Source organism: Protopterus annectens, chromosome 4.part0 (genome assembly GCF_019279795.1).
Source record: "Protopterus annectens isolate FY-2018-M chromosome 4.part0, PAN1.0, whole genome shotgun sequence".
In the NCBI taxonomy this organism is placed as follows: domain Eukaryota; kingdom Metazoa; phylum Chordata; order Ceratodontiformes; family Protopteridae; genus Protopterus; species Protopterus annectens.
Window position 1 is genome coordinate 43,974,024 of NC_056733.1, and position 14,733 is coordinate 43,988,756.

At 41.1% G+C, this 14,733-nt stretch overlaps 1 protein-coding gene across 2 annotated transcripts in view; it reads left to right on the forward strand.

Moving 5' to 3' along the window:
• RECQL4 (RecQ like helicase 4) overlaps positions 1-14,733 on the forward strand; it is a 913,040-nt gene that overhangs the window by 479,684 nt on the left and 418,623 nt on the right. The window lies entirely within an intron of this gene.

Sequence of the window (14,733 nt, forward strand, 5' to 3'; positions counted from 1 at the left end):
GAGAACCAAACATTTACAAGCAAGTGTGATGTCTCTTCCCTATTATGTGATTCTGGGATTCCCATGTAAAACTTGTATTTCCAAGTCTGGACTCCTGTATGTGCCATCCTTTGGATGAGACCTTAAACTGAGATCCAGTCTGCTTGAGATGGAGGAAGCTCAGGTGTATGTAAAATATCTCACAGCACCTATCAAAAAAGAGTATGAGAAGTTCTCCAATGCCCTGGCTAGTATTCGTCATCAACAAAGGATAAATAAGTAACATAAACTAAAATACTGCTAATAATAATTATGACGATGCTGGCAGCTGTAGGAGGGACATTTTTGAACTAGAAAAACAGTTTGTTTTGTTTCTTTGGAGGTTGAGTTCTTATATTTAAATGAATGTATCAAACGCAAATGTGTTTCTCAAGGGCTTAGACTATCAAAATTTCTGAACTGTGTGAGATGTTCATCGTGTTTCGCTGTTGCAGTCATCACACTTGGGTTATCTGCCTCCAGGTAGCCCTCAGGCAGCCCGAATACCAGAGTCTTGGGATTTCTGCATCGGATGCTGTTGCCTCTTCCATGACATCAGGTCGTCAGGGGTATAAAACATGCAGCCGACACCATTACATCAGCTTTTCTTGCCACGTAGGAGCCCAAAGCAGAAGCAGTTTGCAAGTGCCAGTCGGCCGTAACCTGAAATTTTTGTTTTTTCGAGTTTCAAGCCTGAAGTCTTCTAAAGCTAAGTACCCCGTTGGGGATTCTTTTTTCTTGCTCTAACTGATGTCAGAAAAAGTTAACATTTGTCTTGCCTGTGGAAAGCAAATACCTCACAGAGATTTTCATTCTTACTACGTCACCTGTTTAGGCCCCAATCACGATGTCCCTCGCTGCTGATTTTGTGCCTTGTTTAACGCCCAAACTATTAGTCGTCGGGCTATCTTTGTTGTTAAATTCGTTCGCTCTCATTCTCCGTATTCTGAAATGGCTTCGATAAGCCATCTGACTAATGATCTTGACAGACCGCATAGGTCCAAAACTGCCGACAACATTCCGTTTAGCTAGTCCGCCGGTATTCAGTGAGGCGCCCCTGATACCCGCTTCTACAGATTCGCAGACCTCTTCTGAGACCCATTCGGAGTCCTGTATGCCTCGAGATGCTTCTTCGACTTTGGAACCTGCAGATGTCTCTACCTTGGATGGATCCAGAGCCACTGTACAGGCACCGGCTTCTGAGGGTGTATTCTGACCTTCCGATGTTCGTATTAAACTGACAACTTTGTTTTTGTCTAAAACTACCAAGTTTCTTTGGCACAGAGTTCCCACTATGCCTAGAAAACCGATGACCAAAGCGCATGCTCAAGCTCCCATGCCACAGAAACAAATGCTTAAAATGGCTGAAGTCCTTATTATTCTAATTAGGGAAAGCCAGCCTTCCCCTGCTAAAAGACAAAGATTGGAATTTCCTTCTAATTCTACAGACCCTGAGTCCAATGACTCGGATCCGTCTGATTACCAGGACATACCCTTATATACCTATGAGGATTCTGATGCAGAGGATTCCATTTCCTCTGCCTCCCCTCCAGAAGATTTTTCTTAAGAGAGCATTTCCGTTGGGAATGCCAAGACTATCCTCAGTCCAAAAAGTGTCGGAGAATTTTTAGACTTGCCCCAACACAGGCCTCTAGCTATACCCCCTGTTGTAGATGTTGTGGATGATGTCTTCATGGAATCTAGTCTTACTCCTGACACCTTACTACCAGCTCCTAGAAAACCTGATGGGTACTACAGAGTACCTGACTCTCACAAATTTCCCTTTAGGAATTCTACTGCGGATCCAGAGACCATTTCATAGGGACCTAAAGGCATTAAGGCTACTACAGCCAAAAACGCTACCTCTTCAGACAGAGATTCTAGAGCTTTAGACAGATGGGGTAAGAAGGTATATACCTCTGCAACTCTTGCCATCAGGGCTTTGAATTGCCAGTTTCACATGTTGAAGTACCAGCAACATATTATGGAACTGATTAAACAAAAAAAATGTTACTTCCAGACTGCGCTGAAAATAAAGATTTACAAGAGTTAATGCATTCTGCAAACCAAATTAGTAAACATACTTTACAGTGTGGGTTTGATGCCTTAGAAGCAGCTTGCAGGGCTGCTGTCACTGGGTCTGTACTGAGAAGGCACGCTTGGCTGAAGGAACAAATCTTGCCAGACCATGTCAAAGCAAAATTACTAGATGCTCCATTAAATCAAGATTGTTTGTTTGGCACAAAAGCGAAAGTAGTTCTTAAAAAGATGGAGGAAAAAGCTAAATCTACGCAAACTGTTAGAGTTCTTACAGGTGCAGCCACCTAGATTCATTAGGGATTGGTCTTCTAAAAATTGGTCCTTTCCAGCCCCTCCCAGGCCTTCTTAGTCCAAACCCAGGGGAAACAGACCACCAAGACTACAATCTCAGGGTATGCAGAGATCTAAACAATGGTGTGCTCCCACCTCAAAAAAAGGGAGTGGTAAGCCACCCCCCTATGTTAAAAGTTCACAGTGACTTTTCACTCATCCTTCCCAGCCATGCCCAAGTACTTGCACCCCTAGGAGGAAAACACACCCTTCCTGCAAAAAACTGAATGTCCATTACTCAGGACCAATGGGTTCTAAACATTGTATGCCAGGGATACAGATTCTACTTCCACTCTATGCCAACCCAAACGGGCTGCCAGGTCTTCCCCCCCAAACCAGTGGGCAGAGGTTCAAAAACAAGTACTTTCCCTTCTCAATATCAGAGCTATTCAACCTGCTCCAGTAGAACAAAGGGAGCAGGGTTTTTACTCCAGACTGTTCCTGGTGCCCAGAAAAGAGGGCTCTTGGCACCCTATCATGGATCTTTCTTTTCTCAACACCTTTCTGGTGGTCCCAAAACTCAGAATGCTTACACTGCAACAGCTCCTTCCTATGTTAGCCAAGGATGCCTGGTTAGTCACCCTAGACTTAAGCTTTTTTTTTTTTATCTGCACATCCCCATAAGGGAGTCTTGCAGGAAATTTCTACGTTTCAAGGCAGGCTCTTCTGCACTATCAGTTCACTGCACTTCCCTTTGGCTTATCTATTGCATCCATATTATTCACAAAGTGCCTGGCCCCAGCCATTGTATTCTGCAGGCAGAGAAGTTTTGAAATCCACCCATATTTGGATGATTGCCTGATTCAGGCAGACAGTCAGGAATTGCTACTTCAGCACTTGGCATTTGTAAAGAGACTCCTAACTTTTCAGGGGTACACCATCAACGAAAAGAAATCACAACTGGTACTCGGCCAAAAGATTGTATTCCTGGGCGCAAGCTTGAACACAACTTCCCAGATGGCATTCCTCACTCCAGAAAAAGAGGTCTATTTGACAAACTACTTCAAACTAATGGTCACCAAAACCCAGCTATCTGCAAGGAAAATACTGCAAGCCCTAGGGTTCATGGCCTCATGTATTCTGTTAATTCCATATGCAAGACTGCATATGAGGAAACTTCAGTGGTATTTAAAAAGTCTCTGGTGCCAACATTCTCAGGACCTGGAAACACTGATTCCTATCATACCTTGTCTAAGGGCAGAGTTCCTGTGGTGGGCAGAGGCATGCAACCCCAACAAGAGACTTCCTTTCACTCACCCCCCCCCCCCCCCGCTGCCCAAACCCTGACAACAGACGCATCAGGCTACGTATGGGGAGGGGGGTGCTCACATGGCAAGCAAATGCATTCAAGGCAAATGGAACCCAAGCCAAGTCCCCCTGCATAACAATCAAAAAGAGATTCTAGCTGTATAGAATGCTCTGACAGCTTTCAAGTACCTTATCCTCCCAGGACAGTTCCTGATAAAGGCAGACAACACCACAGTCATGTGGTACATAAACAAGCAGGGGGGGACTCATTCCTACCCACTCTGCAGGTTAGCCGTGGCCCTGTGGAACACAGCCTTGAACAACCAAGTGCACCTGCAAGCTCAATTCCTGCCAGGCAAACAAAATTCACTGGCAGATGACTTAAGCAGAAGTCTACTGGACCCACACAAGTGGAAACTGGAAACCAACTCCTTCAAACTTCTAACCCCGAGGTGGTGGACAACAGAGGTGGACCTCTTTGCCTCTCCCCAAAACCATCAATTGTGCAAATTTGTACCAGAAATCCTCACAGCAGAGCATGGAAGGTGGATGCCCTATCCTTTTCATGGAAAAGTCTCTCAATTTATGCCTTTCCTCCTCTGCCCCTCCTCTCAAAAGTACTACTCAAGATCAAACAGGACAGGCCAAGGACAATCCTTATTGCCCCGGACTGGCCACACCAGCACTGGTACCCACTCCTCCGCAGTCTGACGGCAGTGCCACTCCCGACACCTACGTCAGACCCCCTCCCTGCTATCCCAGCAGGAGGGGACAAATTGTGCAATCACAGTTACAAACCCTAAACCTTGCAGCCTGGCTTATCCCCTGAATACACCACCTGTAACCCTCAGCAAACAGGTGTTGGACGTCATCCTTGAAGCCAGAAGGCCTAGTACTAGGAAATCTTATTCTGAAAAGTGGAAAAGATATTGTTCCTGGTGTCAAGGAAAGGACACAGCAGTGCCCACCTTACCTCAAATCCACAGAGGCCTATCCTTCTCATCCATTAAGATCCATGCCTCTGCCATCTCAGGTCATTATAATACTGAGCCCTCGTCTCTTTTCTTACCCCCTCATCAAACAATTCCTGAGAGGAGCCAACAATTTAAGGCCCCCTATTAGAGCTCCCACCCCAGCCCTAGACCTTAACTTTGTACTGGAATAGCTCACACTTCCCCCTGTTGAACCTGCTACTTCAGCAGAGTTAAAATTCCTCTCTTGGAAAACAGCCTTACTTCTAGCAAGAAGAGTGTCTTGAGTTACAGGCACTAATGGCTGTGGAACCCTTCATTATCTTCCACGCTGACAGGGTTTCCCTCACAACTAATCCATCATTTATGCCAAAGGTGGTATCCAGGGTGGCTTTAAACCAATCCATTCATTTGCCAACCTTTTTTCCTAATCCTCAGAATAAAGGGGAAAAGATCCTGCACTCCTTGGATGTGCACAGACAGCTTAGGTTCTACCTTGACAGGACAATCTGACCAGCTGCTAGTCAGCTTTGCTACAGGGGCAGAGAGCAAGGCCATTTCTAAGCAAACCATTTCCAAGTGGATAGCACACTGCATCCATTTCTGCTACAAACACCATGGAAAACCTACCCCACAGGGGATCAGAACTTATTCCACTAGGGCTACCTCAATCTCTACAGCATTTCTCCGGGTAAGTCCCTAAAAGGGACATCTTGGAAGCTGCAACCTGGAGTTCTGTACACACCTTCACCAAGCGCTACCACTTAACTATATTTTCTAAATCCAGGGCTGATTTGCTACAGCAGCAGTCTTACAAGGCCTGCTAGCCAGCCCCAACACTTCTTGACTGCCTCCACCCTTCCTCAGCTTTGAGAATCAACCCGTGTGTGATGACTGCAACAGTGAAACATGAAGAACATAGTTCAGTTGTGTACACTTACCATAAATGTAGATGTACGAGTATATTCACTGTTGCAGTCCTGGTTTCCCTCCCTCCAGTCCCCGGTCCTTTCTCTACTTCCTACTTATCTGTTTTTTGACCATATTTTATGGCGGGGTTTTCACTTTTTACTGGAGGTGTTCCACACCATGTAATAGCTTCCTATTTTGGGGACTCTTGACATTTGGGGCAAGAAAAACTGATGTAATGGTGTTGCTTGCATGTTTTATACCCCTGACGACCTGATGTCATGGAAGAGGCGGCAGCATCTGACGCAGAATATTCGGGCCAACGGAGGGCTACCTTCAGGCAGATAACCCAAGTATGATGATTGCAACAGTGAATACACACCAACATCTAGATTTATGGTAAGTGTATACAACTGTACTTTCTGGTGACCCGTTTTATACTGAATTAGTCAATTTGTTTAATGAAACTGGTATCAATATGATGCGGATGTTGATGACACATTACGAAAAGGAGATTGACACGGTTAATTTTAGTGTCCAAAGTGGCCATGTTTCCTTTAAGGGATGTCATTGTTTTAATGCCCTAAATGATTTCTGTAGCAGTATTGGGGCAAAGGCTGACAGACACAGGGCATCTATAGTCACAGTCTAAACTGCAGAGGGACTCAGCAGCCTATGCTAACAACGAGGCCTATCCAGTGCAGTGCCGCCGGGCCAATCAAGAAAACAACATAGCTGTGACTATTAATGATAACATTGTTGTCCAGGTTAACAACCATCAGGACAACAACACAATCTAAAGTGGTAGTACTGTAGTGTGTAATAACGTCCCTAATGGTACTGCTGTTCAGCAAGCTTCAGCAGCTTCTAGTAACAACAATGCATCATTTGCTAAGGTTTGCCTCTTCCTCGGAAAATTTTCGAGGGTCAAGTCCTTTTTTAATGGACTAAGGTGGCAACAAGTGGACTCCCAAATGGTTGAATCAGGCCCAGAACAAAACGAAAACAAGGGGAAAGAAAAACAGGAAAAAGAACTAACTTTAGGAAGTTCTATTTCTGATTTTGAAATTCGTATTTTCAACTTTTCTAATAGGACTTTATCTAAAGATGATGTTTCAGTTCTTAAAAAAGGGTTTTCATGTATACCTAGTTGTTCGGTTAACATCACGAAATTGATTGTTGACTTCAAACTTTTTTTGAGAAAATTTAATCTCCGTTGCATTTTGCATGATGTAAATGTTGGTAGACATGAAGTTTACAATAACTTCAGCCAATTTAAAAGAAACAGCACATGCAATCCACCGTTGTGTAACATCTTGCAAGTGTTTGGTGATATGTGTGAATTTGATATGAGGCTCATGATAAAATATACTAATATGTATAATTTGACTATGGAAGAACATCGGGCATTGTGTACTCTTAAGTAAAAATAAAGACCTCAGAGTAATGAGAGCTGATAAAGGGTGCCATGGTAGTTGTGTACTAACGAATATGTCAAACATATTATTGAATGATACAGCATAAATGCATGTGGATGACATTATTAACAATAGTTTCTTGAGAGTTAACACAGATCTTTTTGACATGTTTTGCCAAAGTAGTATAGACCACGATAACTATGAATTTTTGTTAGTTGAACATCTGTGTATATGACACTTCTTTGGTATACCAAAGGTACACAAATCACACGTTAATCCACCTTTTAGACCCATTATTTCAGCTAAAAAGTCCAAAACAGAGAATATTTCTTTGTGGTTGGATGATTTGCTAAACCCGGTTGTACAACAATCAAAATCTTATTTAAGAGACTCTTGGCATCTTTTGGAAATCCTGAGAGACATTAATCTCTCCCATAGCGATTTCCATTTTGCATCTTTCGATGTGGAATCACTTTACACATGCATTAATCAGGATATAGGCTTGGAATATCTGAGAGACTACTTGAGTGGATTTTCAGGTTTCACACGTGCTAAAGTTGAGATGATTTGTTGGGTATAGTACTGGATAATAATTTTTTTTAATTCAATCATCAATATTACAGACAGACATCGGGAGTGGCTGTGGGGGCTCCATTGCTAACCTTGTCATGGCCATGTGGGAGGAGAACTTTCTATATTCACACCCACAGTGGTCTCGCATTATCTTGTACCAGAAGTACATAGATGATTTGATTTTCTTATGGACTGGTGACAGAAAATTTTGAGTCCTTTAATGATTTAAATCAGACTACTGATTTTCTAAAATTTAGTCTAAGAAGCTATGGAAAAACCGTTAACTTTTTAGACATACATTTGGCCTTTGATGTATCCACTAACACTTTCATTAGTAACTTCTGTAGGAAAGATGTATTTGCCAATCAGTATCTACATAGGGACAGCTTGCACCCTAGACATGAAGAAAGGGGTAATCAAAGGTCAATTTATTCAACTTAGTAGATTAATGTCAGATGACCAAGCTTTCTTTCAGGAGATGGTGACCCTGAAACATTTTTTTGAATTAAGGGGATATAGTCAAGCTTGGCTTACAGGTATACAAAATGAGGTCACTACTCTAAGAAGGTTGGCTGCGAAACCAAATAGTTAAGGCGACTCTGGAACTGAATTGTAGAAGAAGAGATAAAGAAGATATTTCTTTTACAATTTCATTTCCTATACCTATTGTGGACGAGATGGGTGCCATTAAACACATTATTGAGGATAATTGGAAAGTTTTGATGGGCAACAGAGAACTTACACAAATCATTGGTGTACAGTCTAGATTCACCTACAAGAAAATTAGGAACATGAAGACTATTCTAGAATATCCACTAGATAAGAACACTTCATTAGCTAATGATAGTGTCAAAGGGACATTTTCTTGTATGAATTGTAAACAATGTAGGTACATTAGTAAGACATCATTCATGTATTTTAGACACATGAACAAAACTATTTGAGTGAAAAATCATTTCATATGTGAGACTTCTAACATTGTGTACGTGACCACATGCAGCTCCTGTTTTTGTTTTTATATCAGGAAAACCATCAGGTGTTTAAAACATAGGATTTATGAACACACATTAGCAATAAGGAAGAAAGACTTTACTAATGTTTTAGCCAAACATTCTAGTCAGTGCATGAGTTTCAAAAAGTTAACTTTTTCAGTGATAGACTTTGTTCCCCAGAAGGAGTTTACAGGGAACTATAATCTTGATATTAGAATGCAAAGAGTCTTTGTGGCAAATTAACCTGTTAGCGGATAGGGCTCCAGGTCTGAACGAGAGTATTAACATCAGGTGCTTTTTAGCACTTAGTTCATTTTTGAAAAATATTTTTTGAAAAACATTTTATGATAAATTTTGTTGAAATGTATTCATCATGACACTTGTAGTCATACATTTGTACACATTTTTTCTGTACTGTTTTATATTTATATTATTCATCATGACACTTGTAGTCATACATTTATACACATTTTTTCTGTACTGTTTTATATTTATATTCATTTATATGCATACACTTTTTATGGTATGTTTTTATGTCTTTAAAAATGATTCGAGGATGAAAGATATCCTCTGTCATGTGATTTGATTTCATTGTATTTAAGGGGTATATTTATGGGAGGTTAACATTTTCTGAAGAAGTTCAAGAGATTAAATTTGGACGAAAGCACTAAGGAATTGTGTCTACCTCTTCATTCATCCAGACTGCATTTGGTTTTTGTTTTTTTTTCAGTTTTACAGTTTGTTTGTGTGTTTCGTTTTACTGCTAAAAAGAAATAACAGATAGGAGAAACATTGAACATTCTATTCAGAAAAGCAGCATATATTTAGAAAATGTCATGCATGAATGCAATTTCATTGCTGTTATGGTCTTATGCATACATGCACATCACCTTGTGTTGCTTATATTTTGCTGCACTTGTTTACACTGAAGCTTTTCTTTCTAGAACTCCACTGAAAATTGGTAGTGCTCAGATGGAACATCCCAGATATACAGCAGAATAAAAGTAAAAAATAAAAAGTGCTCATTTACCTTCCAGCTTGGGTTTAGTTTAACTAGTAAAAGGTGCTTCATTTGGGGAAAGAGTACTCTGTTAAGGGACAAGATCATGGTGTGATAATTGTAGAAGTCTCTGACTGGAGTACGCTAGGAGTGTGGGGGGTAGAGGAGCTGTTATAATTGGTGTTAAAGTAGTGGCAGAAGCTGTCAAGCTGTTTAAATGTACAGCGAGGGGCCTTGTTTCTACAGAGCTGTAGGTGGTGCTGAAATATTTCTGTGCCCGAATGAGATCCCACCTGCAACATGCAGTTCTTATTGTTGTGTATCATGAGAGAGTGATGACTAAGTAACCACAGTGGACGACAAGCAGGATACTGAAGAGCATAGGATGCCTAAATTATGAGAAGCTTGCAGCAGTTGATTGGGGGGGGGGCAGGATACATGTGATGTGGTTTGCACGTTCTGAATCTTAAAAGTTATTTATTCATTTTGCTTTTTTGTTACCAGGTAAGTGAACTCATCCTAAGATCATTTTCAAAAATGACCCTTACCACAGAAACAAGTACAGAATGCACTGATAAATATTACAGGCATCGACAAAATAATTTGACATTATTGCAGCTCTTACATGATCCAGTCCCCTCCCTTCAACTTTAGGAATGGCAGCTGTCTGCAGGTACCTAGCAAGGTCACCCAAACTTTGACTCCTCCCCTCATTACTCTGTCACCATATATATCCTCCAGTTCTCCAAATCTCATTTGCCACAGATCAGGTAGCAGCACCAGGGTAATCCCCAGCTCGTGACTTTCGTAGTCTGGTAAGTAGTGCTGTATTTTTACTTTACAATTTGTTTAGGAAAGTTAGTGATGGCTGTTGTTATTGTGGTAGTCTTGTGGCTTTGTTTTTTGTGGTTGTGTAGGTTACTGTTTTTTCTCTTTGCCCATCTAACCAAGCCATTGACCCAGTGCTTTTGCTCATTTTTTTCTTTAAGTTTAGGTTTTTATTTTTGGATGCTAACATGTAGCAGTTTCAGTTTAATTAAAAGAAAAAGGAACATCCTTAAGTTTTAGGAAGTGTAAAGTGTGGGCAAAAATACCTCCTCCAGATACGTACCGATGTTGCAAAATATGTGTAGGGGTGGAATATTTTAATGTCATGTGACAGTTGTCACAACTTTAGTTCTAGAAATCTCAGAGAAAGGTGTAAAAGACCCATCTTAACAGAGCCCAATGTGGAAGGCGGAAAGGAAAAGTGAGGAGGACAGTTGTGTTAGGGATACAGATATACACCCCCCCACAAGTCTCGGAGAAAAGAGGTCTGCCCCTCCAAGTGCAACCATGGTCAGGGCCTTGAGACTGAGCAGGCATCCAGCTCTTGCGTTTCACATCTGGTGATTGTGGCCAGTAGGAATTTGCAACTAGGATGAAACTGAGCAGTTTGTCTTCAAAAAGGGAGCTCTAGCTGCCCAGAATTGAGGCTTTGCTCCTTTTTGTTGTGTTTAGACAAATCACTCCTTAGCCCCAGTTCATGTCTAGATTGGGGCATCATGATGATGGGTATAGTCAAGCCTTTGACTGTGAATGATGCCTTTTCTTCCCCTCTTATTTTCCTGGTGCCATGAGAACGTCTTTTACCAACTTTACACTCTGCTCCTTCCCCAGGCAGTATTCTGGCACTGGGTGTTTCAAAACTGGTATTATTCTCACAAACTTTGCCATTGATGTAAACAGGAACTTTTCCTTCAGCTTTGATGCTTCCAGCAGATGAGACCTCAGTGTCAAGCCTTTTTGCATGGGGGCTACTAGGTTCCAGATACTCAGTATTGGAGGTTCAGTACAAACTTTGTCATTAACCCCCATAACACTTTTCTCAGTATCATTTTTGAACCTTGATCCCTGGCACCAAAGCCTGCATTGGCACCTGTATCAGCATCATAGCTAAGATCCAGCCATTGAGAGTCAGGGTCAACCTCCTTGGCTCTGACTTTGACTGGGAAACAAGCTCTGTCTTTTCCAGCGCTCTTGATGTCAACTGCTGAGGGGTAGCAGACTTTACAGGTACAATCCCTGTGTTTGAATCACAGGAGTCTGTGTCCAATTCATCTCTGCTCTAGGGTACTCCTCAGAAGGCTTCATTGTTTATTTTCATTCCAGAGGGGCGGAGACATAGACGTTTGATGTTACTCCTGGGTGCCAAAATTGGAGGCCTCTCCTGTACACTTGAATGAGTCCTACAAAAAAGAGATGTAAAAATGGGTGTTTGGACTTGCTCACAGAGTCCCCTCTCCCCACACACTGATTTGGATGAAAGAGGCTTACTGTATTCTCCCCATTGACCCCCATGTTTGGGGAGATATTGATATTCATGCATCAGAGGGAGTATTGGCCAATTGATTCCACCTCCCCTGAAGAATCCTTGACAGGAGACCTTCTGTTTCACATCACCTAGTTCGAGTGGTCTCTTTTGCTGACAAAATCGTGGCCTTGATAGTGGATAGAACTTGGCGTAAACCCACTGTTGGTGGAACTTATTCATAGGACTGGCTAAGAACCCCCCCCCCCCCAACAAGAACTGGCAGGCTTGAAACAAGGTCCTCCTTCCAGGTTGTATAGTAGTGTCAGCAACCTTTAAGAAATAGCCTTCAGAGGAGAGCCCTGCAATCCAGACCCTTTGTAAGCTTTGTATGGAGATAGATTACCTTTGGAAGCATGCTTACTTTTTAGATATAGTCCCCATTTATGCACTGAATTACCTGACCCATTTTCAGCTTGATCTGGCACTAGACATGCTGAAGAAGCTGCCTGATACTCATCTCAGAAAGAACCTTGAAATCACAGGTGGCAACAATGACCAGTTTTCTGTGATGTCCACAAGACTCATTCATAATGATTTGGATGGAGTAGTGTGTGCATTTGGGTTTGGCATAGCAATATGGTTGCATGCCTGGCTTAATTACTGTAATTTTGTAGACCGCTTTAAAGCATTGATGAATGGTGTTATGATGGGTCTGCCCTGTTTTAGAGCCAAGTGACAAGACAAAGCTGCAGAAGACCAAATAGGAAGGTAAGATACTTGCAGCCATTTGTATCAGGTTCTCCAAACAAAAGAGGTTTTTTAAGATCCAAACGTGTGTAGGGACCTTGTGGTTCAAATGTGGTCAATAGCAAATTTTTGAGTATCATTTTGGTAGAAATTCACATATACTTGGAGGGTTTCCAAATGGGAGCCATCCTGTAGGCAGAGGTGGCCCACAAAATCAGGAATTCATAGCCGTCCATCTGGGAGTCGGCCACAGAATTCCTGAAGACTTATCTGAAGCCAAGGGTCATCTGTGCTATCTCCATGCTTGGGAGTGTATCACACATGACAGATGGGTAAGGGAGATAATACATGTAGGCTATAAGATCCCTTACCTTTAACCTCCTTAAGGACAGTTTCCATTTCCTTTCTTAATGGCCCCCCCCATCAAAAGGTGGCAGGAAAAATCGGGGTCGTAAACCACTTAAAAAAAAATCATCCAAATGGTCCCACTAGATCAGAAAGGGCATTGGCCTTATTCCAGATGACCAAGTACCTCAGACCTAGTCTATATTTAAAAGCTTACCTAAATTAGTACATCGCAAAAAGCAAATTGTGAATGGTTGTGGTGCATCTGGTCCTTCCATATGTGCAGGAATGTGACTGCATGGGCTGTTTGGTCCTCCAGGATGCAAATCCTCACATCAAAATAAAATTGCAAGAGAGACTAGTCTATAACCAAAACTATTTAATAATTGACTCAAAATTTTACAGTACAGTTAGGTGTCACTTGAAAAGTATGCTTCATCTGGGCTAAAAGAGTAAAGTGAAACTACCATTGTTTTAAGTAAGTTCCATGACAGCTTGACAAATCACAGCTCAAATATTTGGAAACACATGATTAAATAATGTTAAAGAAGGCAAAATATGTTGTGCAAGTAGGCAAGTACACAAGGCTTTTACTAATATAAAGTCAGTGGCATAGCAGGTAGCACACTGTCCTTTGGTGCTGGAAGGCCAAGAAGGCTGTGGGGTTCTAGTCCTACTCCAGGTGATTGGGTTGCTTGCAGTGCATTACAGCATTAGGGGGCTGAGTGTGTTGTCTTTTGGATGAGATGTTAAAATGAGGTCTCATCTGCTTGAGCTAGTCAGGTAGATGTAAAAGATGATCAACGGCACCTATCAAAAAGAGTAGGGGGTCCTTTATTAAATACCATATCTACAGTCTTTACACTATTTACAAGTTTTACATTGTTTACATTCATTTTCCATCATTTGCTTAACTTTATACATAGATTTTAATCTCTCTATTTCTATTCCTTTTGACCCCCACCCTATTTTTCCACAACCACAATTTATTTTTTTCAATATCTGTGTCAATATCCATTTCCCATTAAACTTGAACTCATTTAGTCTTTCATTCCATTTTTTATAACACCTCTATCTCTTTCCTTTGTATATTCCCTTCTTTTATTACCATAATAACCACATTTCAACATAGCCATACTTTTATTCTTCATTTTCTTCATTTCTTCATTTGGCCGTTGTTTTTTCTCCCTGCAACTTTTCCCATGGATAAACACAATAATACCTATGTTTAAATACCATTCTTTCCTATTATATTTTATGTCACTTACTTTATTTTCCATAACATAATTTTCCCTTGATAATATTTTATTTCCCCCATTCACACATTCTTTCTCTTTTTTAAATTTACTCATCACACACCATGTTTTCTTGTATTTTTGTTTCATTGTTATGCTTATTAATGACTTGTTTTCCACTTTTAGTCATGTTACCACTTTATATAGATTCAATGAAGGTGCATAAAAATCTGGATTTACCAAACCGAACCCCCCCCCCTTTCTTTTCCATATAACGCAACTGTTTGGATTTATTTTGGATCCCTATATAAATGAAAACACAATTGATGTTACTTCCTTTTCATATTTTACAGGGAGCATAAACATGTTTGCTAAATATGCAATTTTCCCATTAATACAGAATTTATGAAATACACTTAATTTTTCCAAACCTTTTTGGTTTCTAATACCCTGATGGGAATGGACCCCATTCCTAAGTCAAATTACGATTAAAGTTCATGAAATTAGTATTGTTTCAGTCTTTGAGGTCAGCCAAAAGTGCTCTTCACAGCACTTGCAATGTGCCCAGTAGTGCCTCCTCCTCCTGCAATTCGTACAGAGTTACATGTATTGGT